The sequence below is a fragment of the Pipra filicauda genome, unplaced genomic scaffold, assembly GCF_003945595.2.
Source record: "Pipra filicauda isolate LSUMZ 115617 unplaced genomic scaffold, ASM394559v2 scaffold216_size1298047_pilon, whole genome shotgun sequence".
NCBI lineage: Eukaryota > Metazoa > Chordata > Aves > Passeriformes > Pipridae > Pipra > Pipra filicauda.
In genome coordinates this window covers 1,082,022-1,108,694 of record NW_024104328.1, presented here as the reverse complement: position 1 = coordinate 1,108,694, position 26,673 = coordinate 1,082,022, and the positions used below count along the sequence as shown (strand labels likewise).

At 37.8% G+C, this 26,673-nt stretch overlaps 1 protein-coding gene across 1 annotated transcript in view; it reads left to right on the top strand.

Annotated features, from left to right (window-relative positions):
* CHSY3 (chondroitin sulfate synthase 3) overlaps positions 1 to 26,673 on the top strand; it is a 139,231-nt gene that overhangs the window by 3,014 nt on the left and 109,544 nt on the right. The gene's annotated exons all lie outside the window — the stretch shown is intronic.

Here is a 26,673-nt window from a genome sequence, read left to right as displayed (position 1 = left end):
GTGGCATATCTGTTTATTCAGCATCACAGTCTCTTAAAATATGTCTTAATTACTCAGATGTATTGTAACGGCAGAAGTAGAAATAGGGGTTGTTTGGGTGGGGTTTTTTTGTACAGGAATGAAATTTGTTGCACTGCCTGTGTCTATGATACAACTTGAATTGTGTTTTTTCTAGTGTAGGACAGTATTAAAATGTATTAAGGACATATGCAGTATAACAATTTTTTTCTATGTTGAATAGGAACAAATTACTTCATTCAGTAGAAGCATTTTCTGAAGTCATAATGATGTGTTGCAGTACCCAAAAAGTTTATTTGCGATGCCATAACTAAAATTCAGGCCTGTTTCTCTGAAAATACTGTGATTATTGGCAAGACTATCTTTTTAGATATAAATAGACTAAGCATACAACTTCCAGAAGGTGTAAAGGGTTATAGATAATCTGATGAATCTGATTTTAGTTATTTTGACCAGTTCTTTAATATTAATATATGTTTGCCCTTGTGGCACTCCCTCATTAAGCAGGAAAAATCATTTAAATGGGCCACAGTAAGAGGTTATGTGCTATTTGATGATAAAAAGACAGGAAAAATAATTAATTTTGTGGATTAGTGTTTTTCTCAATGTCCTAGGGAAAGGTGGCCATTTAAAAATGGTAGGTTACAATGTATGTAAACAGGTGAACGAAAGTAAATACTGCATAGTTAGTATCAATTAGGTAGAAATCATAAGTGGGGGTAATCTTCTCCTTTACTTAGGAACGGAGAGGTGTTTTTAGAGACCATTTCGATATGTGTTGTAAATGCCAATGTGAAATAATACACCCATTGCACTGTTAGAGCAGGGAAGGCATTTATGGTGCTGATGGAAATCAATGTAGGTCCTTAATCAGACATCCAAACCGCATGCTACATTGGCAGCTTAATCTTACACTCAGATGTGTTTGGGCTGTGTCTGTACAAAGCTGTTTTCCAGTCCTCACGGGCATGTGATGCCTGCTGATCTGTATCAGTTGGCAGCATTATGATTCTGCCTTGACAGTCGTATCTTGGAAGGGGGTTTGGTTTTGTTTTTCTAGTTTGTCTTCCTGGGGAGAAGTCTGGAGAAGGGAAGAAAACTGATAATAGATAGCGTTATCACCATGGTTATGATTTCTTTTGATGCTGAATGTCAGGAATTGTTGGCTGCAGGTACTGAGCTTAAGGGGGATGGAGCAAAAAAAATACACTTTTGGAGACTGATTTATATGACTGCCCAGAAGCTCAGATTTTTGTGGTAGGATTGGGACCTGAAAACAAACATTTTGAAAAAAAACCCGTGGTTTTATGGGATCTGGAATAGAGTGGCACCAGTCCTGTCTGTCAGTTGCTCTTGAAGGAGCTGGGTGTACGTAATAAAGAATGGAAGAAGAAGAAAATGTGTTGGGCATTGCAATAGCACCTACTCGTTTCAGACCAGTATTTCTATCTGATTCTGAAGAACCTTTGACTCTCCTGCCAGTACAGAAGCTGCTCCAGAAAACGTAGATGATTAAGACAAAGCTGCTTAGGATGTTATCCCAACGTTAAATCTATATGAAAAGGAAGGAGGGAAATAGGGTGTCCGGAGAGAGAAACTGGCTTTGTGCTTTGGGTGATTTTTTTTTTTTTTTCGCTAGGGCACTGAAACTGTTACTGTGTGCTTTTTCATTCCTGTGTTAGATCAGAAACACTCTTTGTGTGCTCAGATGCATGTGTGGGACTTTCGTCCTGAAGTCCTCTTGTTGTGTTGTAAGTATTAAACTGAGGCCTGCTGAGCTGCAAGGTTATTATGAACTTAGTTGATTTTGGTGAGAAGTATAATTTGTATTTTGTATGTGTTGCTGAAGACTATATCAACTGGAAACAGTTTCATTAAAATTCATAGAAGCTTTTCATCTCCAGAAGAGTTGAATCACTGTTGCCTCACTTTTTACTAGATTTCTTTTCTAAGAACTGGATCAGAAAGTCTCTTTTTGGTGAGGGTGAAATAAATCAGAGTTAAAGAGAAAACCTGAAACGCTTGATCTTTTCTGGGTGACTCAACTGTTGTAGTTAAGACTGGCTGCCTGTCAGAGTTTATTCTGCTGCCACTTAGGGTCAGCAAGTAAGCATATGGTAGCTTATATGCATAATATGCTTACTGACAAGGAGAGTGTTACAACTTTTACTTCATTTTTTCCTTGGCAAGTTTTTTTTTTGTTGTTGTAAGAATGAATAAGAAAAGAAGATGTATATGAGCCTACGATGAGCGACTCTTATATTTGGGACTTTCTAGAGTTTAATTCTAGTTCTGCCAGATTTGAAGTCAGGTCTAAAGGTTGGGTCTCCCAAATACCAAATGACTCATGGCTGCAGTGATGAGCCTCTCTCTGTCTCTGCTGATGGAGCTTCTCCACTCTAAATAAAGAATTTTTCATTAAATTGTTGAGAGAGTGAATCTAATAACAGGGTTTTTAGAGCACTTGTGAGGAATGGAGGTCAGAAAGACCTGCCCTCGGGCTGGTGTCTCCTCTTGGTTGTTGTCAGGTTCTGCAGGACTTGTGCAGCCCTGTGGTGAGCTGGAGCAGGGGTGGGCTCTGCCTGAAATGTGAACCTGAACAAAAGCGTTTCTTTCGTCTGAATCAGTGCTCAGGGCAGACTCTTGCTGAGTACGAGCATCAGAAGAAAGAAGAGGTGGTCACAGTCAACCAGGAATGAAGGGCCAGGAGAGTGTCAAACTACTCACTTGGCAGCAGCTTACATTCAAATTGGCTCGAAGCAACAGCTGAACTGTAGCGTAAATCTTGTCCATTTCCTTGCTTCGTGAGGAAGGATTGTATTATGGATGCATCATTTTCTTTCAACAGAAGATAAATCCTTGTTCTGGTATATTTTTTCAATTATGTGTTGATTTATCCTCCAGTTTTGGTGATGCTGCAATGATTAAGGTATAATAAACCTGACAAATTTGTTTAAAATATCTCTGTAAAAAGTCTTTTAGTTTTTGTAAGGTTTTAGCATTGTCTGCTTCCCCAAATCAGAAGCTGTAGAGATTAAAAAAGGCCTTTTGTTTTTGTGCTTTGAAAATCCATATTTCAGGCTATCACTTTCTTCCACTAATTTTGAAGCCTTGAAATAGTTTCCATTTAAAGGAATGAAGAAATTAGATTGATTTTAGTGACTCATATATGTTCCGTATTTTGAAACAAAAATGTAGTTAAAAACCTGAGACACTGTGTTGTTCCTCGCTTAGATTTTCAGCAGGGATTTGACTATAGAGGACCACTTGGAATAAAGGGCTGATTGCTTTACTTCTTCCTTTCTTTTTTCTTTTTTTTTTTTTTTTTAAATTGCATTTCTGGTTTCAGAAGGCCATTTTGTAATTTTTAAAGTAAGTAAGTTTCTAACAGATGCAATAGCGTAGTTCCAGAAGAGGACAAAATAAAGTGCTGTGTATGAGTTGACTGGCTATAACAATTGAAGCAGAACTCAAACACTGTCAGAGTGTAAACAGTATCAGAGAATGCGGTTTGGGTTTGTTTGTTTTTGTTTGTTTGTTTGTTTGTTTGTTTTTTTGTTTTGTTTTTTTTTTTTAGAAAATGAAAAATGACAAATGCAGCAAAATATCTAAACACCATTCGTCGGCGTATTTGTAAAATTTATTCAAATAAATGTTTGTAAAGTTTTTCCTTTTGGGGCCTTTTTTCCCTTTTTGTAGGAGAAAATAGCACAGACTGTCTCAAGTTAGAAGGAATCCATAAGGATTATCAAGTTCAAAGTGAGCTACATTAATTTTAAACTCAAAAACTACATTTATGCAAAATACCCCATATACTTTTGATCTTTAGGTAATGTGTACGTTGATGTTGAAAGAAAATATGGTACTTTGTACTACAAACAGTCCACATTATTGATACATCTATTTTTCTCATTGTTTCTTTTCTCCTTTGCCAAAGTTCTCTGACAATGGTAGAACACGGTCTCATTACTGTAACATTTTTAAGTAAAATAGCTCTCTAATATACTATTTGTTTTTGATTCCTAGTAGTTACAGTAAATATTACAGTAAATATCTTTGGAAAATGCTTCTTTGGATGAGGCTGCATGCTCAAAAGAATTTCCTTTACATTGGTATTTTGACAGTCTCCGGAGGTTCTGGAACCTTTGTAACCCATCTTCTGTCTTGCTCTAAAAATACTTTATATTTTCCCTTTTAATTTAAGTTTTTCTTCCCGATGCCATGTAATTTTTCTTTTGAGGCTTTATCTCTCACTTTGATGAAGATGTTGGTGGATCACAACTAAGCTTAGAGTTCAGTGCTGTTTTTTGGTGAAAAACAAGAATTAGAGGTACATGTGCCTTTGATGATGATAAAATGGTATTTTGCTCATTTGGGTGCTGGACTGATCAGTCTTGAAGCAGCAGTACCCACCCACACTTAAGCTGTTGAGTTTGGGCAGCTTCATTAGGTAGTTACATAAATGCAGCCATAACTAAAAAAAGCCAAAAACATGGAGTGAACTAGAAGTGATCCTATATTAAAAATGCATGGAGGAGTGGACCCCTGTAACAGGCATCTCTGAGGGTACATGCAGAGGAACCAGATGAATCCAGAGGCTTCAGAACTATTTGCATAAATGGCCAATTACCGATACAGCATTTTTTGTGTGCTGTCATAACTGTTTGCTATTAATATCTGTCTGATTACAGTAACATTAAATGTACTTATGAAACTTGTGATTCTCACCTGCTCAGCAAAGCGAACTGTATTTTCATAGTATTGTAGTATAGTGTTTCTGTGTGTACATGATAATGAATAAATGCAAATCATGCATATCCTACTGCAATAACCATGGTGCTAAATTGTGTCATTACTCTTGCCCTGCTCTTTCTCTGACTTTGTAAGTAACCTCTTCTCGTTCATTTGCTCATTTATCTGGAGAATCTGGGGACACTGCCTGTGGTCACTGCCTCCCTTGGGTTCAGGTACCCTGGGGACTCCCTGTCTGCTTGCCCCTTCTTGATTCTTCCATGATTAGCTTGACTGGGAGTCGAGGAAGTCCGTGGTGAGAAAACAGAGTTGTCCCTGGTACTTACCTGTTATTGTGTTTCCTCATGGGGCTCAGCACAATGGCAGGAGTTGGAGATATGTTTTTTAGGGGTCTTTATTGTGAAGGATGTTGTTCCCATATCTACCATGGAGATGTGCAGCAGAACACACAAGCCCATGGCTATGGTCTCCTGTATGGTGGCATCTGATCTGTCGAACCAAGAGCTAAGGGGCCTGTTTCTCAGCCTGGTTGAGAGCTAGCTTCTCTTAGGTTTCTGGCTTATGTGAGAAGAAACGTATTAAGCCATAAGTATATGATGCTGTAACGTATTCTCTGCAGTATGCTTGTATTTAGTTATTCCATTGCATTGCATAACATGAAATACTCAAAGAATACATATATTATTAAAAGTGTAGCAAGACCTGCTATGCTTGGAGGAATTTATTCTATCTAAATCAGTGCTGGATACTGATTTAAGCTCAAGATGAGTGCACAGGTTGGTCACTTACTAATACATATTTAGAACTGGGCAGCAAGTAAATGTGTAGTTCCACCCCAGCTGCAATATTTTTGGCTTCTGAGTATTACACTAAGGAAAGATTTTTGGCCTGCCTGTAAGAATTCTTTTAAAGCATTCATATACTTCAGAAAATAAAGAACATCTTGTACTAGAGGTATAATTTTAGGAAATTCTGGAGGAGGATAAGGAACCTGGTAACTGATACAGGCTTCTTGAATGCTGTTTTATGATTTAGTCTTAAAATGAACCTAGGAAGGGAAAGATGTTGCCTTTTTTTTTTTTTTTTTTTTTTTTTTTTGTAGTGCTTTTGACAGAATCAACTAGTTTGGAAAAGACTTCTGAGATCATCAAGTCCAACCTGTGACCTAACATCACTTTGTCTACTAGACCATGGCACTGAGTGCCACATGCAGTCTCTTGTTAAATACCTTCAGGGATGGTGACTCCACCACCTCCCTGGGCAGCCCATTCCAGTGCATGATCACTCTCTCTGTAAAAAATTTCTTCCCAGTGCCTAACCTAACCCCCCCCGGCAGAGCTTAAGACCGAGCCCTCTTGTCCTACTGCTGGTTCCTGGGAGAAGAGACCAACCCCCACCTGGCTACAACCTCCTGTCAGGAGGTCTCCCCTGAGCCTCCTCTTCTCCAGGCTGAACAACCCCAGCTCCCTCAGCCTCTCCTCATAGGACTTGTGCTCCAGACCCTTCCCCGGCCTCGTTGCTCTTCTCTGGACCTGCTCCAGCCCCTCCATGTCCTTCCTGAACTGAGGGGCCCAGAACTGGACACAGCACTCCAGGGGTGGCCTCACCAGCGCTGAGTCCAGGGGAAGAATCACTTCCCTGCTCCTGCTGCCACACTGTTCCTGATCCAGGCCAGGATCCATTGGCCCTCTTGTCCCCCTGGGCACACTCTGGCTCCTGTTCAGCTTCCTGTCCATCCCCACTCCCAGGTCCCTTCCTGCCTGGCTGCTCTCCAGCCACTCTGTCCCAGCCCGTGGGGCTGCCGGGGGTTGTTGTGGCCAAAGTGCAGGACCCGGCCCTTGGCCTTGTTAAACATCATCCCTTGGAATCATCCCAACTCTCCAGCTTGTCCAGGTCGCTCTTTTGCCTTTGCATTTGCTGGCATAAGGGAGGTGCTGGTTCATGAGGCAGCATGTGTGAATGAGCACGTCATAGTGTGGAAGCAGGTGCATTGAAGAAATGCAGCATTTCTTTAGCGATATACATGGCCTAACTACAGTGGAAATATATGTGGCCTTAACTACTGTATGAGGCATACACTGGAAATCTGCATGCACGAAAATGTACGTGTGTACCTACATAGGCATGTATTTAAAGCTTGTGCCTAGTTGATAGCCAGGCTTCCAGTGGCATCAGTGAAGATCCTCTGGAGCATAAGCTGTGCTTCTAGGTGCTTATTGCAGTCCCTCTACTATACAGCTTAATTTAGCTTTCAGTTTGTTTTTAATTTCTCTTTGTAGTTACATCTCTGTCCTTCTGTTCTGTATATAAGAGTATTTTGTCTTCAATTTAACGTAGTTTTTTTTGGCTTTTCTTGAAAGCTTTTTCTTTCTGGCTACAGACAGAAAGCACACCTATTATCTTAATAATTTCATCATGGAAAGGGCCCATCTTACGGACCAGCTCTTATCCTTCCAGAATCGCACAACTTCCTATTGTTGATCAAGATAAAACACTGTGACTTTTTCTGTCACTTTTTATCAATTTGGGGCAAAATTTCTGCAGAGCTGTGAGTCTTGGTTCCAGAAGTCAGGAAATTTAGCTGTAACAAATGTAGCTGGTGACTAAGCTTTCAGTAAAATGCTTGACTCAACAAATGTAACAGTTTTGTTATGTGCTTTTTGATATTTTTAATTGTTGTTTTAAAGTAATCTGATAGGTATGAATCTGGCCTGTTAGAATGAGTGAAAGCAGGTGCTGGTATTTTTGATTCTTCTTTTCTTCTACTCAAAATTTTTGTCATTTATTTTTTTGTCATATGGTAGGGGAAAATAACTGCATCTAACTGAGAATAGTTGACTGTAATAGAAAATGTTTTCAAACGGTACAAAATATTTTTTCTTACTGTTTGGCTGCAGTAATTTTGAGAAATGTAGTCTTAGTGTTTCCAAGAGGGTCCTGTAAGTGTATATGTATTTTTTTTGTGGCATTTCATGCTTGAGGCTTGCTTAGAGTTTTGGAGTGTGTCTGTTACATCTTTGCAAAAATTGTTTTTTGTTTGTACTTTCAAGAAAGAGTTCTGTACTGAATGCACTGGTCATTCCTCTGTCCTGGCCATAGTAAATCTGTGCTCACGTCCCCTGTTCCAAATCCTTGATTTTTCCACTCTGCTAAGTCCAAGAATAAGCCTAACTTCTGACTCTGTTCTTAAGTTCCTATCTGTGCTGTGCTGCAGGTGTGTGTGCTTGAAGGTGGCAACTCTGTCATGGGAGACAGATGTAAAAGATGTGTAGTCTTAATGGGGCAGAGAGCCTTGAGCGAACTAAGACTGGTCTTGTTTCTTCAGTGTGCTTATCAGCTAGCCCAGCCAAACCTGAGCTTCCTAACTCATCTCTGGAGAAATACTTTGAACAGCAGTGGCTTTATTATTTTAGCTGTGCTCCTCCTAGGAAAACTGGCTGCTCGCGACTTGAATGGGTGGACTGACTCTTTGATGGGTAAAAAACTGGCTGGAGTGCTGGGCCCAGAGAATTGTGGTGAATGGAGCTAAATCCAGTTGGCAGCTGGTTGCTGGCAGTGTTCCCCAGGGCTTGGTTTTGGGGCTGGTCCTGTTTAACCTCTTTATTGATGATCTGGATATGGGGATTGAGCGCACCCTCAGTAAATTTGCAGACAACACTAAATTGGCTGGGAGTGTTGATTTGCTCAAGGGTAGGAACTCTGGGTTGATAGTTGGATTTGATGATCTCGAAGGTCTCTCAGCCTTAACAATTCTATGATTCTATGAATACTAGAAGCAGGAGAGGGAAATGCTGGAAGAAGGTAGGTTGGAAAAACAGACGTGCCTTTGAGATCGACCTGTTAGAGCTACTACGAGTCAATTGCCTTCTTATTCCACTTTAAGCAATGAATAATCATAAAGACCATTAAATATTTGTCATTTAGTTTGTTTGTTACCAGCTATTTCTGGAGACTGGTGATTATTATGGCAATTGTTGTGCCTTGAAGTATGTAGGATTGTAGGGCCCTCATCCCCATGTGAGAATCCATGTTCCTGCTAAATATGCCAGTTATCTTCCATAGTATTCACCTATTTCCCATGTTTTGCTAGTGCATTGAGGGATGTGAAAGCACTTAAGCTTCTACATTGATCTGAATAGGATTTCCATTAGCTGTGTATGCTGTTGATAAAATGCTGATAAAATTTCATTAGTTCAGAGAGGGAAAAATCTAACCGAGTACCTCAGAGCAATCCTGTTAAAATATGTTCCTGAGAGTATGTTAGTTATTGATTAAATAGGAGCAGTCAAATTTTTCATAGTTCTGAATCCTGGTGATACCTACTTTTTTGTCTGAAAATATTCTTCAGTAGTAGCATTTCTGCAGGGTAAGTCCAGAACTGCGGGAGCTTCCTGTTCATCTCAATTTAAAAGAGCCTTGCTGTTATAAATTGGAATGTTTAGTTTAGTACTAAACTCATAATTTTAGTAAATAACCTCATTGTTAATTTTTCATTGCTAAACGTCTTTTGGAGACCTACTGTTTTCCTTGGAAATGGCCTTTGAAAAGATTTACTTGGTGGTTGTGTCATAAATCTGTGAAGTGGCCAACAAAAACAAACTAGCTGATGTTTTTACTAGTTTTTATATCCATCTTACCTTCAATGTAGGCACACTGTGTATTCTTTCAGACTTGAAATAAAATGTGATGCCCTGAGTTGGTGGAGGAAGGGATTTGTTCTTTCCTCATTGATTTTTATTTAGTTGTTTCTATTTAACCATAGAATTAATAACCAAAGAATTAATAAAAATAATAATAACCATTAATCAATTTGGTCAAAATAAGCCTGTCTCTGCAGAGTAGATACTAGCCTGTACAAATGAAGTAACTTTTTGTCCTTGACATATCCATAACGGTTATGTAGGTAGGTAATAAAAATAGTTGCTGGTTTAAGTATTTCAGTTTTATGGGAAGAGTAGGTTTAATGACTAGTACAAGGATAAACTCATAAAGAGTTGCTCTGTTATATTTTTTAACAGTTTTCAGAAAATTTTTAAGTATTTTGTGGTATAATTATTCTATTTTGTTCACTGGGGAAAAATACATAGTAATGAGAGATGTTCAGTAGAGTTTTTGGCATCTGTTAATCAGTACAGATAATAAACCAGCAACACTGTTGTATGTAACTGGTTGATATTTCCATGAGTTGAGGCAGTCTAAGAAAGTATTTAAGATACCTTACAGACATCCTTACTTTTTATAAACATATTGATCTCCATCCAAAATAGTAAGGTTTTCTGTTGTTGCTTGTCCTGTGCCACTGGAATATTGCTGTATAAATGCAGTTGCCATAATAAGTAGCAGTTTAAACTTTTTTGAGGCAAACATGCAGCCATTTTTTCTTCTCTGAGTTGTTACTATTTGCTTTAGAAAGCTCTTGTTTTGTCTCTTGTAAACATATTGAGAAGTAGTACAGAGCTTTTACTCAGTGAGGTACAAAAATCCATGATCCTCTTATTCTCTTACTCACCCTTCCTTTCGTTTGCCTCAGTCTTAATTTTTTTAAAAAGATGTGATCAGGCTTATGAATGGTACTATGTAGGGGAATTTACCTGTGACTTCCACAGCGATGCTCAATGTCCAGTCCAGCCTTGCCACTGCAGCTCAGGATTCCATTTATCATTTTTAAGGCTTCCATCACTCTATAAATTCATCACCATTTCTCAGTTGGTTAGTACTGCCGGATCAGTGTCATCTTTGCCCATTTTCACTTACGGAGCTTCTGACTGGCAGAATATTTAACTCGTGTTAAAATTTACTAGTATAGTAGTTGCATGTTTAATCCTGTTACTATTGGAAAACTGTGCCATCCTGAACATGATATTGCTATATCAGGTAAAAATCGTCTTTTCATGTGTAAAGGGATTGTTCTCGTTGGTACAGTGACCCGCACAGCAAAGGCAGATGCCGTGATAGAACAAGAGGGAGTGTGTTGTTTTGCATGATCACATCCCATGTGGAAAAAGCTACCTGTTGTGCCAAGTCCGTTTGTACCTCCTAGTAGGCAAATGGTTAAGAGAATAAAAAAGGTTTTATCTCAGAAAGAGCTTTATCATATAATGTTAATTGTGAAGGGCTTCAGTTCCAACTAAAGGAAGCAATTCAGTACACTTTAGAAGAAAGTCACCTTTTGGTCTTTCAACTCTGTCCTCTTTCATTTGCCATTTTCTTTTTTGTCATTCATTGTGAAGTGACTGCAAATAAACACATAAATTATCAGAAACCCCCGAGGGAGCTTGAAGGATTATTTTAGCACATTGGACTTTCTTTTTCAAGTCTGTTACATGAATTTAAAGCTGAACATCTGTGGAAGACAAACATGCAGTAGTTTCCCTTTTAGCTCTACAGCTGTTATAGCCAGGACAAATACTGACAAATACTGGAGTCTGCTGGTAGAGTTGATGTTTCTGTTTGAAGCATGTGACTGTGTAATGCAGATCTTTTCATGCTCTGAATTCATACCTATTTTACTAAAAAAAAAAAAATCCTGTGTGTTCTGTTCCTGAATGCTTTAATTCATGAAGTATTCAAGTGGAAGACTTCAAATAATTGTTTATGGAAATAAAGCTTGAAGAATTGTGTTATGTATGTGTACACACACGCACATATGTATATATGTGTGTAAATATATACATATGAAAAATACTGGAAGAGCATGCCAGTATTTTTCAATGAGATGGCTTGAGGCAGTTTCCTTGAAATATCTCCAGTAAAATACGAACTTCTAGAAGAGGTTTTTGGATAGGCTGAAAATTATATTCCTGTGAAAACAAGGTTTGCATAAATGCAAGGATTGTTTCCAGTGTTAATGCTTCTTCAGAGCTTTTAAACTTCAGTAGTAAGTAGTAAATACACGTATGTTAAATCTCATGTGTACCTATATTCCTTAGGCAGGTTAGTTCATGCCTGTGTCTTCGGATTGGCACCAGTCCTGCAACTGATACAAAACAAACAGCTCAGTCTTTGCAGCGTAGAGGCAGTCTGCTCCTGCCAGCTCTGGCAGCTTTAAATGCTGATACATTCTTAGTTATGAAAAGATATGTTTTTGGTGCCCTTTTAGCATTCAAATTATGAGAAGAGCCATAAAACTCTTGGTTGGACTCTGGTGGCCCGTAGCAGCAGTCACAGCTGCTGTCCATGACAGTTGTTGTGAGATGAGAGGGAATCAGTCCACATTCTCTCTTTGCTCTGATCAAAATTACTGTCTTTTTATGTCCTTTACTTATAGCTGGAACGGGAAATCTGTACTGTGTAGGGGAGATGCAGACCTTGAGTTTGTTGTAGTCTGTAGTGACTTTTTTTTGTGTTCTGCTTTCAGCTGACACAAAATTGTGTGGTAGCAGGAAACTTCACCGACGTGTTTGGTTAAGAGTAGTCAGTTCTTCCCTAGGGAAAGCTTGTCTGCTCTCCTACCTTATTGCACTTGCTGTCTGTATTCAGGGAGAAATCAGTGTTCATTCCTGTGTCTGACCTCTTTAGCCTACTTTGTGGGAAGTCTCTTCAATTTAAAGTTCAATTAAATGTATGTCACCTACTGAATATAGTGACTTATTTTCTGCCATGAAATTGCCTCCTTGCTCAGAGCTCACATTCCCTTCATCCTCTGTCCCTTTCTATGGCTTTGCCCTTTGTGTTCTGTTGCCACTTTGTCTGGTTTGCAGTAAAATTTTTATTCTGACTCCTTCCTCTACTTTTGAAGTGACATGAAAGCCTATAAAACCATAAAGAATTGCTCTGTGTTGTGTTACCGTGGGATTGAAACTGTTTTGATAAAAGCTACAATCTGTCTGTGGAAAGAAAAAAAAAAATCTTGCTAATGAAATAGATGCACAATGCAAACATATTAAAGGAACGGTGTGGGCTGTTAAAGTTTTCTTCAGTGGTTTGAACAACCATAGAAAGGGGAAATGTCATTTTCAGTACAATGAAACCTGAATAACTTTTGGAGGTTATTGAGGAGAAAGTACATTTTTTTTATGAAGTTTTTGAACTTTTTTTCCCCAACGTCCCAGAAAAAATAGCTCTTAAGCTGGTTGCTTAAATTAAGAAATATGTGAAATAGACACTTCTCAAGTGTATCCTCTTCCTCAAATCATCAGTTGGAAAAGCTTTTTTTAAAATCGATATGTGCAGTTTCCTGAGAATATGGCTTCTGTAATCTTCGGTTTCCAGAGAAAGTCTTACAGCTTTTAAGAGGTTTTTTAGTTTTATAGGAAGGCGACAACAGTTCTCTGAAGTTGGGTGGGGTGTAGGTTACTGCTGTGTCAATCTGCCGTGCAGTCCCTCCCAAATGAAAGATTGGTGTTCCTCACACGGTGATAAAGGCATTGAAGATGGTGCTCTGCCTTATTCCTTCTGTTGTCCTCTGGTGCTGGGCAGCTGAATGCCATTGCCTGCAGTGTTGCTTTGACACCCAGACATGTTTTAAGTTAAACTCAGTTTTCTTCGGGCTTCCTGTACACCTCTACCTCTTGAATATTTTTTTATTAATAGTTTATCTTCAGTACTGTTGTTCTGTGGCACAGTCATAGAAACTGCTGCTGAACTCATGAGGCCACATTATTTATACTCACCCTTTCTGTTTGTTCATTATCCATAGTTCTTCAGCTATTAAATTTCATGACATGTAGTATTCTTTGTTGCCAGTTTTCAAAACCTGAGGACTGGTGTCTTCATGGGGCACGTCTTGAAGATTTTTCCCAAATAGGAGGCAATAATAGCTTTTAGAAAGGATTTTAATATTTCAGGGTTTTAATATTTAATAATTTCATTAATGTTCCCTAGGTGATGAAATTGCCAAGCAATGAAAATGCTTTTACCATGGTAATGTGTGTTTTTTTAGAGTGTCTTTCTCTAACCATGGCCTACAGCCATGTTCTGTGTTCTAAATCTTTCAGATAGAATCAGTTAAATGTGGTTAGTATTCAAAATTATTTGGATGGGAAACTTATGGGAGACATTAGGCATTTGAAAGAAATCATCTTGGCAATACCTGGTGCAGTTCTCACTTTCCTGAATCCACACTCAGTAAATGCCTGCAGAGTGAAGACCGGAGTTCTTGGGGTACTGCTTCTTGAGGTGCTGCCTCTACAAGAGACATCAAGTTGTTGTCCTGGCAACTAATGACCCAAAGAAATCCCATATTAATCTACTTGATAGTCTTTGTCTAACTTTTGTGGGTTTATGATCAGCCCGCATAAACCTCTTTGAAAATTTTGTACAGTATTGCTGTGCATTATTAAACAGCTCAATAATGTTAATTTTTTAGCTTGACGAGGTTTTGCCATGTTTAAGAGCTGAACTCCTTGGACTTCTACACAAGTAATTATAAAATCTTCCAATGTTCAAATGGTTTATGCTCTCAAGGGATAAACAAATCCAATTAATTGTCTTTGAATAAAGAACACAGGTAATATATGTGTATGTATATTTATGTACATACAGATGTATGTTTACATACATAAATAAGCTATTCTTAAGAAAAAGAATATTGAAAATAAATGTTTCTCCTAAAACCTATGCAATATATAATTAAATAATTGTTTTATCAAGCTGTAGGATTTAGAAATAGCCGTTAAACTGACAGATGCTCTCATTTGCATGATTTAGAAGCTTGTATGGCAACTGTATCTTGTCTTTGCATGTGTATTTTCCACTACTAGAGATTATGCTGCTGAAAAGTTGCATTGTAGTTAAGATGCAAGGAATGAGGTTGTTTCCAAAATATTCAGAAGACAAGGCCCTGACCCAGTGGGTGAACTGGGTACTAGCAAAGCCCTTCAGTAATAAAGAGTTGGGAGGGGTGGGAGCATCTTGTGCATCTGCTTGGTCAGTTTTGAAAATAGAAGGCAAGATGGAAGGCAGGACTGAGAAATGCTGTTGTTAGGCAAAACGAGTCAGGTGCTCGATTGGAAAGTTTTCTATGAGCTCTTAAGAGACAAAAAGGGGAACACCCCCTGTGTAGGGGGAGAAGGATGTGACAAAGTGAGAGCTTGAAAGAGGAAAGTGGAGAGAAAGGAAAAAATGCAGTCACCTAGGAAGGAATAAAAAACCAAGTATGTCCAGTCTAGGGCCCTTGGGACAGGGCCTTGAACTTGAGGACTTTCAATCAAATACTGTTAGAGTTGAACACAGAGGGAGGCTTTCTGTGGTTCTGAATGATTTGTTTCCAGCAAAGGAAGTCCATTTGGTGCTCCTGTAGGTAGGTGAGGAAAGGATAAATTGGAAGGGCTGCTAAATGGTAATAATGTCCAAAGGCAGTCAGTTTATAACGTAATGGTAATGATGATGGGATGTTCTGTGTAAAATTAAAGTTGCACTAGTTAAGACATGATCTGTTTGGCAGAAGCAGCTAATGTGCTTTAAAACAGCCAGTTCATTAAGGGTTTGTACCTAACTTAAAGGACATTTGAATGAAAGGTTTAGTCAATTGCAGTTTTAAAAACAAAAAGTCCTCTCCTTGAGTAGCCTTAAGAAATTGGAATTTTTTTTTTTTTTTACAGCTCTCCTGGTTACTTTAGTTTATTTTTTTATTTTATAATTAATTTTTATTTCTATAGCTTATATGATAGACACCCAAATCAACAAAAAACTAATAAAGCTGTACAAAAAATCAGTGACCCAGTGAATCAGTGACTGCAAGAGCGGGAGTAAATTTAAATATATGAGGGTATATTTTATAGGGGTTTGCCACTATTGCTGTTTTCTTTTTTGTTGTGGTTTTTTTTTGTTTGGTTGGTTTTGTTTGTTTGTTTTTTTTCCCACAGTTTAATGGATTAGTGCTGTCACTCAGTCATTCTTGGTGTGTAATTTCTCAGGACTATAAATCCCCAGCCTTTCACCATTATCAGTGCTACCAACAAGAAGTCACATCAGAGTCTGTGCAGTAGGCTGATGATGTTCATCATCTTCACTTTCAGAATTCATATGTGAATCTTACTTACTAGGTGAATGATGGACTGAAACACCCAGTTAAAGCACCTGGTTGCTTCACCAGCTGGGTCTGACAGGACTGACAGTGTCCATCGTACAGGGTCTGCCTCTGGTTAGGTTAATTTTCTGTAAAAATCTGTGGTATGGGTCCAGTCTAAATGAACAGCAGGGGAAAAAAAAAGGATAAAATTGCAGCTATTGTGACTCCTAGTCAACTTAAAGCAACCATTTCTAGTTAGCCCACGTTAAATATTTGTTAGGCTCACATTTTCCTTCAGTTGCTGCTTTTCAGGCATTGGATAAAAGTGAACATCTTTCTCCATAGTCCAAGTTAGGAGCATCTCTCTGTCCAGAGGCTCTGGTACCTGCCATTTCAAACAGTCTTCTCAGACTATGGGCAGCAGTATGAGGTTTGAACCCAGAACTTTCAAATTCATGTTTTGTTTTCGTTTTTACTCTCTACTTACTGGATGCTTCCCATCTTACATTTTTTTTGCTTTCAGCCCATCTATTATCTTCCCATGGAAAATTTCAGTAGGAAAAATAAAAGGAGTGGAAAACGTGTTCCTGCTTATTCTGTCAGTTTTACTGTTTTGCCCCATTGGCAGTCTCATCATAAAATTTCAGTCAACTTTTGATTCCACTTGATGATTTTTTTTTTTTTTGGACATTATCTCTTCTTTTTGTACCAGTATGTGTCTTATGCTGCATACTGTCCTTTCATACGGATTTTCAGCTGAAAATCTAAACTGCACTTGTATCAACAGTTGTCTTCAGTCAGCTTACTGAAAAGCTGCTCAGCTTTTAATACACTGCATTCTAGAGCAACTTCTGCAAGTGTGAACTAAAGGTAAAATTTTGTTGCTTGGTAAGTTATCTGTTTTTTGCAGACTGTTTTGTCCGATACAGAGGTAGAAAAGCAAACTAACTTGAGAAAAGCTGCTGTTTAGACATGTTATTAACAGTGTAGTTGATTCCTCTCCAGTTCACAGGTTTGCAGGGTTTTTAGTAGTTTGTCTAAAGATTGTAGCTTTAAATAACGTGTCAATTGTGTAGTGATTTATCATAATCAATTTTAGTAATTCTTCTTTCCTTACAGGTAATGAAATGTGATTTCTTTCAAATGTTTGCTGGCCAGATGATGTTAATTAGTCTGTTTTCTGTCCCAACACATTTCAAGAGCGTTACAATGAAGGTAGTAATCCAACATGAAAGCAAATGACCACCTCATAAAAAACCCCTACAGGCCGAGTGGAGGCAAAAGAATTCTAAACATTCTGATTTTTCTCTATTGTCATAGTCCACAACACTAACATTACCCTTGTCATCTATTGAGAAAACCTCTTTGATAGGAAGGCGCTGTGAGGAAACTCTCCTACAGCACATCTGTTAGTGTGAGGAAGCAGTGGGAGACACAGGAATGGTGCAAATGAAGAAGCAGGAGCCTTCCTTTTTGCAGCCAGACAGGGACAGGAAGGTGTTTTGCCTTTCTAGGTGCAACGAGGAAGGAACTGGTATATGGGAGAAACAGTTCAGGTAGATCAGCACACATATCAGCATCCTCCGAGACCCTCCCTGTGCCAGCTCTGTAAGAATTAAGATTTTTTTAAATTTAAAGGTTTTTTAAATTACTTTTTTTAAATTTTGAATTATAATACCTGAATATTTTGAAGTATCTAGGATGTCATATGGCACAGCAAGGCCTTTCTGTCCCTGACTGACCTTCAGTTGAACACTTTTACAGACATTTATTGTGCTATTTTGTCCCACAAAGTGTAAATGAATCAGGATTTTCTTTAAGTGTGAGCATGCACATTTCCCTTTCCTGTACTTACTTTGTGTGAATCTACCTGAGAGGCACAAGAAAAAAGAAAAAAATAAAAGAAAAAAAATCCACAATTGTTTGGTCAATTGTAGGTTGTGGTTGCACGTTTAATACTCTGAGCACTGTTCTGCTTCATGATTACATTATCAGGATGGATTTATTCAGGGTTTTATTTCCACCTTATATTTAAAATCTAGACTAATTGTAACCACTAAAAGCACCATACTTCATGTTCCTCTAGCATGCAAGCCAGTGTAATTTACAAAATGCAGGATTTCTCTGCCATGCAATGACAGTTATTTTGTGACAGCATTATATATATATATTTGTTTATGGAAAAATATTTCTGTGACTGCATGTGTGAATACCTCTTCTGTCATTTCATCATCCAGCTTTTTGTTTCAGAATTCCTTTCCAGATTTTCTTTTGATCGAGGAAGTGTCATGAGATGTTGTTGTTCTTCCTGAAAAGCTGAAGTACAACACTTTGTCCCTGAGGTAGTGAGACCCATTAAAAAAAATGTGTACGGGTGGCAAACTGTATTGGAGAGTTTGTTACCACTCGATTTCAGCAGCTGTGCTGATAGACTAAGCTTTACTGTGTGGCTATCTGCTACTTTTACGAAGAGGAATTGTTCAACCTTTTATTAAAAATGAAGCCAATATACTTTGTTCAAAGACAAGCAGAGTGCATTAATTGCTCTAGCTCATAACCATAGCGTTAATGAGCTGTACTGCTGTGGAATGACAGCATTACTTATGCTTCATACATTATTTTTTATTACTTCTGTTGATCCCTGAGATAGAGTGCTGCACTTTTTCCCATCTGTTGGTGTAAGTATTTATTTTGGTTCTTGAATTCTAAATGTTTTTCCTCTATGCTTAATGCTCTCGATAGTTATCAAACAGTTTCCCAAGATCTTTAAATGTTAGACTTAGAATCTGCTATTATAACAAGAATTAAGCAGGAATTAATTTGTCAGGCTTCTGTATAAGATTTATCAGGTTTCCCTTTTTGCTAAGTATTCTGAAGATTTATCAAGATTTTATTTTGTCAGATATTGTTTGGGGGGGGGGGTTTGTTGTGTTTGTTTTTTTTTTTTTTAACTTGGTCAAAAATTAGGGGGAAAGTTTCTGATTAAAATTACAGATTGGGTGACTAAAAGCAATATTTAATTAATACAGTAATGGAAGGATATATTGATTTACTTCAGCTTTGTGGGACAGAAAACACATAGTTTTAAGTATTCATCTTGGTTAATAAACCTTGTCTTCGGGCTAGCATGTAAGGGATGGACTGCTAGTAAACTCTGCTGAATATTTAGCAGAGATGGATAGACTTTTTCTGTGATGATACATCTCCAGCATGGTGTCTCCTGCTTTCTAACATATCAGATTAATTCACTGGGAGTGGTTTAGCTATCGCAATTAGATTAGTTTGTTTCTGGTGCACTCAGTTCTTAATTAGTAAGTGCCACGTGGTTTTTTCCCTATGCCTTCTCTGAGAGAGACATTAAGATGGTGTTCTCTTAAAATGGTTGCTAAAAAAGCTATCCTTGTCCTGCTTTGACTTACAGAATCAAATGCAGCTGAATTTTAAAAAAAACTGATTAAAAGTAAAAACCAAGAAACTTCTTGTATATCTATCTGTTCTCACTTTCCTGATACCTTATTTTACTAACATGTTTTGAAATGTGCTGTTCTGTGCTCATGCTTATGTTTCTTTGTTTGCAAACCCTTATATTGTAAGAGCTCTGCTACTTATGTTTCACCTATGTAAAGAAAGCTGATTTTTAATAAGTATTTTTTAAGTAGAGGAATACATAAATATGTGTACTTTTGATACATGTCTAGTTTGTTTACATTATTACTGGAGATGATGATTACTCTGTAATAATTTCAAAACTGTTAAAAAAAGTATAAATATTCCAAAACAGACTGAAAGTGTCCTTTGTGTAAATAGTCTTTGTGTTCAGAAAGTAACTCCAAGTGCAAATAATTTCCTTTCTCTACAAGTGCAAATAATTTCCTTTCCCTACATGAGGAAAAGAAAAGAAAGATCAAAGTTTGAGAGAAGCCTTCTTTCTCCACAAAAAGCAGTTAAGGTTTAAATTGGCTTCAAAGCATGTTATTTACAGTGTTGGCTAAGCTCTTGACTATAAGCATTATATTTTTGGTGCGGTAATTTGCATATACAAAATGAGTTTTCTTTCAATGCATTAGTAGGGCACAAGGGCAGGATATATTGGAAAAAAAGCACTTTAAATATTTGGTTTCAAGTGAGACAGTTCTTATTTATTGCAGGAAATACAGTAAAGCCACATGACAAAAGAAAAAGTAGCAAGGACAATCTGTTTATTATATAGTTTCTCCCAGTGGTGAAATAGTTTCAGGCAATCTTAATACAGAGTGCAAAAGCTGCTTTTCAATAGTAAGTTCTAGAAAAAAAGTGTTTTAACAAAAAAAGAAAACAACTTTTCCTGTAATTCAGTTAATTTCTCCCTTTTGCACATTTAGTTTTGTCAATGTTTTGGTTTTCGTGCTTTATGTATTTTTAATTGCTCAAGCCTAATTTTAATGCCAAGAATCTCATGTAATTGCTAATGAAAACACAATTCTAATGAGCACACATTTGAAAAGATGTTACCACCATTCTAGTAATAACCTTTAATTTTTACACTCTGTACCTTATAGGCAAATCACCACCTTTTTTGAAAGTGAACTTGAACTGTTTTCCCTGGTGGTATGAAAAAAAAGGGAGAGGATTGAATTTACCATAGTGTAAAGCAGGTAGGAATATTCCAGTTGTGTTGGGATGAGCAGATGATGTACATGACTCGCTCAAATCCTCAGGGATCTACTGCAGTAGATTCCCTACAACAGGCAGAATAGCAAGGAAAGCATGCAAAGGGAAAGGAGGTAATCAAGAAGAGTTAATGTTATTAAGGCAAGCAGTACTTAACCAGCCTTATTGCCTCTATGATGAAATGACAGATGTTGTGGATGAGGGGCGAGTGGTAGACTTTAGAAGACTTTGATACTCCTGTGTTATTCTCAGCTGTAAGTGAAGAAGCATGAGCTGGATGAATAGAGCACTACATAGGCTAAAAAAATCATCTGGACTGCTGAAACTAGTGTTTGCAAGTGATGGTTCAACATCCAGTTAGTCTCTGGTGAAAGGTGGCAACCTTTGGAATCCAGTTTTGAATGCAGCATTGTTCAGCATCTCTGTCTCTAAGGGCATGGTCACTGAGATGGAAAGGAAGACTGTACTCTCAGCAAGTCTGCAGAAAACATTAAACTGGGGGAATGACACAGATGGAAGAGTGATGTGCAGTGCAGAGGGTCCTTGAGGGGCCTGAAGAGGGGACCTTCAGAAACCTCATATGTTAACCAAGAAATACTGTGAAGTTGCAGTAGGGTGAAACACACTCTGTGCAGTCTGGGAGGAGACTGGCTGAGAAGCAGATGTGCTGAAAAGGACTTGATGTTTCCAGGGGATGCCAAGTTGAGCCCAAAAGTATGCTCACATTGCAAATAAAGCAAGCCACGTGTTGGTCTACATCAGGAAGAGCACGGTCAGCAGACTGAGGAAAGATTTGTTACACTCTGTTCGCTGCTGGAAGAATTATACTCAAGTCTAAGGGAAATGTAATAGCAGCCTTTAAAAAGTGGTGAAGGCGATAGAGCTGAGCTCTCCCCAATCCATGTAGACAGTGTAAGAAGGGGACAGTTGTCACAGCTTAGGAGGTTCATGTTGCACATTAGGAACTTTTCTGTGAGGAGGGCAGAGCAGTAGTGGGACAGGCTAGAATCATAGAATCATAGAATCGATTGGGTTGGAAAAGACCTCCGAGATCATCGAGTCCAACCCTTGGTCCAAATCCAGTCCATTTACTAGATCATGGCACTCAGTGCCACGTCCAGTCTGTGTTTAAAAATCTCCAGGGATGGTGAATCCACCACCTCCCTGGGCAGCCCATTCCAATGCCTGATTACTCTCTCTGTAAAGAATTTTCTCCTGATATCCAACTTAAATTTCCCCCGGCGGAGCTTAAGCCCGTGCCCCCTTGTCCTATTGCTGAGTGCCTGAGAGAAGAGACCAACCCCCACCTGGCTAGAACTTCCCTTCAGGGAGTTATAGACAGTGATGAGGTCACCTCTGAGCCTCCTCTTCTCCAGGCTAAACAACCCCAGCTCCCTCAGCCTCTCCCCATAGGACTTATGCTCCAGTCCCTTCACCAGCCTCGTTGCTCTTCTCTGGACCCGCTCCAGCCCCTCAACATCCTTTCTGAACTGAGGGGCCCAGAACTGAACACAATACTCAAGGTGTGGCCTCACCAACACAGAGTCCAGGGGAAGGATCACTTCCCTGCTCCTGCTGGCCACGCTGTTTTTGATACAGGACAAGATCCCGTTGGCCTTCTTGGCCATCTGGGCAGCTGGCTACTCAGGGGTTGTGCAGTCTCCATGAAGGAAGGCTTGGAAACTGCGTGTCGAGTTATGGGCTGTGCTGGGTGCTCCACTAGACCCCTGAAAATCAGTGTGTCTGTGAAGAGAGGATGCTCTGAAGAATGGAGAAGAAACATCCATCAGTGTTGGATGACGACGAGATCACGGCAGAGCTCACTTACGGTCCAAGTGTGTAATGCAGCAGACTCTTAAGGGGAACACAGTAGTCTTCCAATACTCCTACTTGTGTAGTATCTAAAGTAGTCAGCCTCTGAAGAAAAGAGTGACAATTAAATGCATTGAAAATTGCAAGCTTGTTTTTATATTTGCTGCTTCTAACATAAAAGAGTAACTTTATTATAAAGCAGCAAAATCAGAGCAGAAACTAATCCAAATGCTTAGTAGAGTCTCAGTGTATCGGTACAATGAGGTGATTTCTTTTTTGCTGGAACTGTGTGTTAAGAAAATGCTAACATAATTTTTGAATAAAAACCCATCTTAAATACTGCACTTCTCTCAATATTAAAGTGCTGCTTGTTAGTATCAGTTTGAAATTAAACCTTAAGCTAGAAACAGGTCTGGAAATATGACAACAGAATGGAAACTGGTCATGATAACTAATTTTTAGGTTTTAAGAAATTTCTTAAATTTTTTTTTCTTTTGTTTTTCGAGCTTATATTAAAAATGACTCTTGTCAGTGCTTGATAACACTTACATGTTTGATATGTTCTCGAAGTTCTGAGAATTGCAAGTATTTTTAGAATATGTTTTTGTGTTATTAATATGCTGGCTTTGTGCTTTGTGAACTCTGAAGCTATGAGAGATTATATAGTTCTCATGGAAGCATGATGATAATTTGTAGTTTGTGTTCCTTGTATAAGAATTGTAGTGTTTGTATTTGATAAGGATAAGGCAGTGAACTTTTTTTACACTTCCAGGAAGTGTGAAAGGGTAAATGTATTTTAAGGACACACAAAAATAAGTGTTATGCTTATCATCTTCATATGGCATGTAGGGATTGATCTGGTAAAAAGTGGTTTGCTTCATTTGCCTGAGAGAGATGAATGGGGAGAATAACAAAAATTTAAGAAAAAACTGGAGTAGGCTTGCATTGTAATCCAGTTTGAATGGAAATACTCTGGGTTAAGAAATATATGGAAAAAGGGGGTAAAAATAAGTACTTTTTTTTCCTTAACAGAAAATACCAAATAATGAGAAAAGGTCTGTTGTGTGGGTTGTAAGTACAGGCCTGGTATTTACCATTTAACCAGTAAAAAGCTGGAACTGAGTGTTGTACATCACTGATTTACTGGGACCAGACCTTTTAGGAAAGGGAAATTAAACATTTTATATTTGTAATTTTAGGAATTTGATACTAATCCTATTTAGTAACATAATTTTTTTTAATAATAGAAGATGTATAAAAAATCCCCACACTTTAAAATTTGATGTCTTGATGTCAGTCTTCAGTTTTAGAATTTGTTGGATTATGTTGACTGGACAACAGATTGTGTGTTGGAACTAATTTGATTTGTACACAGAAGACACTAAGGTGCTGACTTTTTTCAGCAATCGGTGATGCTGTTTGATGCTGGGGAGATCTGTACAAACTATGAATTGTTTGAGTGAAATGTCATCACACCAATTCTATCTTTTCAAGTTTAGATGACTCTGCTGTACCAATGTATCATGATATACAAATATCTGTGCATTAATAGGCATGTTTCCTTAAAATACATTTACCCTTTAAAAAGATAACTATGGACCAAGACAGAAATTTACTTGAAGAGCAAATAGTGGGGGGAAAAAAAATGGGTTGTTTTTGTAATTTCAAGATTTATAACATTGAAGTTATGGCACTGGTATTTCCCCAGATATTTAGAAAAACTGAGGTTTCAGCATTATTAAACCATAAGCAGAAAAAAAAAAAAAGTGACATGTTTGAAAATGGCAGAATGATGTAAGTCAGTAGCTTAAAAGCTGTTTTTAATCAAAGTGGAACCTTATACAAAACACATGAAAATGTCTAACTTTCCATTACAGTTTTAAATGCCATACATTGTTTTGTTGTATTGGCTATTTCATTTTAATTTTCATAACCTTCCCTCGGGCAGAAGGCAGGATTATACTTTTCCAGTGCTCTTATACCCCATTGAGACTGCCCGTTTCATGTTTTTATCTCAAATTTTGCTAATTTTCTCTAAATAAAAAGTAGTGTCAGTTGTATAAACTCTTTGACTTGCACCTTTTGATAATATCAGATTGCAGCAATATTTTTTTCTTTAAGAAACTGAACAAAGACTTTTCCTTGTCAGGTTGGCCTTGAGTCATACAGACTCAGGGTCACTTTTCTGCCCGTCTTAGTCTTTTTTTTCCTCCCAATGTAGAGAAGAGAGTTATTTAATTAATGAGATTATTAATATTTTAATAATGTGTAATTAGCAAAAACAGTTGTCAATATACGCCACAAACTCAAATGTTTTAAAATGTGACAATGCACAGTTGCCATCAGAATGAAATCCATTCTGTAATAACAGTTGGCAGTAACATGCATTGACAGTTAATGGTCTTACAATATGGTCTTGTAATATTGATGATCACAAATTAGCCTAATGACTGTTCTTGCTTTTTTTGAGATGTGAGCTTCTCTTAGTTGCTGATTACACTACAGTTGGGGTCAGTCAAAGGAAGTGGCCCAGAAGACTTGGCTGCATTTAATGCAGGCTAAAAATCAAACTCACAGTTTTATAATGTTAAGGAACGTAATAGAAATAGTTATCCTTCCTTTCTTTCCTCTCCTTTTAATAGGAAGGATAACTCTTAAAGCTTTTATTAAGTATTGCAAAAAAATGGGAAATTTACATCAGCTTATGAGAGTATAATCCACTTTTAAAGCTGATTTCAGAAGGTTTTTGGTGGTGTCTGGGTCCATGTCATACCCTAGTCCCCCAGTTAGATTCTTAAATCTTATTGACATGATCCTAAGTGCATGATTTCTGTATGAATATTTCCTTGACTGCTATCACAAGGGAAGTATGTATGCCATGTGCCTCTATTAAAGTCTTGCACTGTGTTACTCAAAGAGAAATAGTACTGTTGTTTATATAAATGAAGGATTCAAGAAAGATGCCTGCATGTTTATAATCATATCTAGTGAGTACAATGAAAAAACAAAAAATGTGTGAACTGGACAGTTCGTAATAAAAAGATTTTTCTTGTTACAGGGGCAAAATCTCCAAACCTTAAATAATATACATACTTTGCTTTATGGTATATGCAGAGAAGCTTCACTTGACTAGTCTGGTTCTCCAAAAGTAGTTTTTCCTCTCTGAAGGAGAGGAGAGAAAAAAATCCTACACAACCAAGAGACCAATTTTCAAGCATAATTTGCAGCACCAGTGTACTGCGCAAGCTGAAATCTGTTACAGCTTGTGTTTCAGACATTTACAAGCCTGGTGAAGAGTAAGCAAGCAAGAAAGCTGACTCTGTAGATGAGTCAGATTGCTTCTTTATGGAAATGTTTGTGTTATTTGAATTTATTTATGCATTTTACAAATTAGTCTGAGGAAGTGAAGACTAAGAAGGGCTTTAAATACAGAAAACAGTAATTTTGCTGAAAATATGAGTTGTATGCGTTTAGGATGTTGCTAGAAAGTATTAATTAGTTGGAATCGATTACTGCAGAAGCTCATGCTTGAAGCTCTTTCAAGGAGCACATCAAATAAGGTTTCTCTTTTTCAGAGGTGAACTCCTCTGAAGTTGTTTGGAACTGCTTATCTGTTACAGACATCAATATGTGTCCCAGTTGGATATTGTAAATGCCAGCTGTTGCATTTTTAAGTACAGATGGATGATCCAACTTCATCATTACTGAATGCTTTGAGTAACACGTTCTCTTTTGTAAATTCACTATATTCTTTTTTTCCACATCATCCTCTGTTATCCTTTGGTGACTGATTAGATGTTTGGGACAGCAAATGTATTTATGTGTATTGATTATAAATTGCCATCTGTACAAAATGTACAGTAAGTAGTCTTGTTTAAGTGTAAACATGCACAGAGGCAGGGATCTCATTCTTGTACTTAGTGCTGCTATTTACTGCAGATTTAAGGTTTTAAAGCTGACTCTACTGAAGCAATTTATTAATATGGGATTTTTAAATCTTTTTGCAAATTGGAAGTTACTTGGACATTACTGAAAGTTTTTCTATCCATTCTGATAAGAAATGCAGAAATATCCAAAAGATTGTATTTTAATTGTTTTGAAAAGGATCTGTAGTGGTTTGTTACAAATCCCCTGTTGACTAAATATAGCATAGTTACTGAGGATTACTCTGGTTAATTCCATTTTTGTTAGATCTGCTGTACAACAGGGATATATGTAATGTCTTGAAATAAAGCAGACACTACAGTAGCTGTACAAACTACTGTAGCTGTTGTAGTAACCTCTCTAGAGTGTGATGAGATAGAAGAATGAAATGAAGTCACTGCTGGGAAACAATACACTTCTCATATCAGTAAAAACATTCAGAGGTATCTCTCCCTTGTTGTGGATGTCTCCTTGTGTATAGGTCACTTAAAATAATCTGTCAGCATAAAAAGACCATTTAATGAAATGTGGTCAAGTAACATGGCTTATAGTAAATATCTGATGTG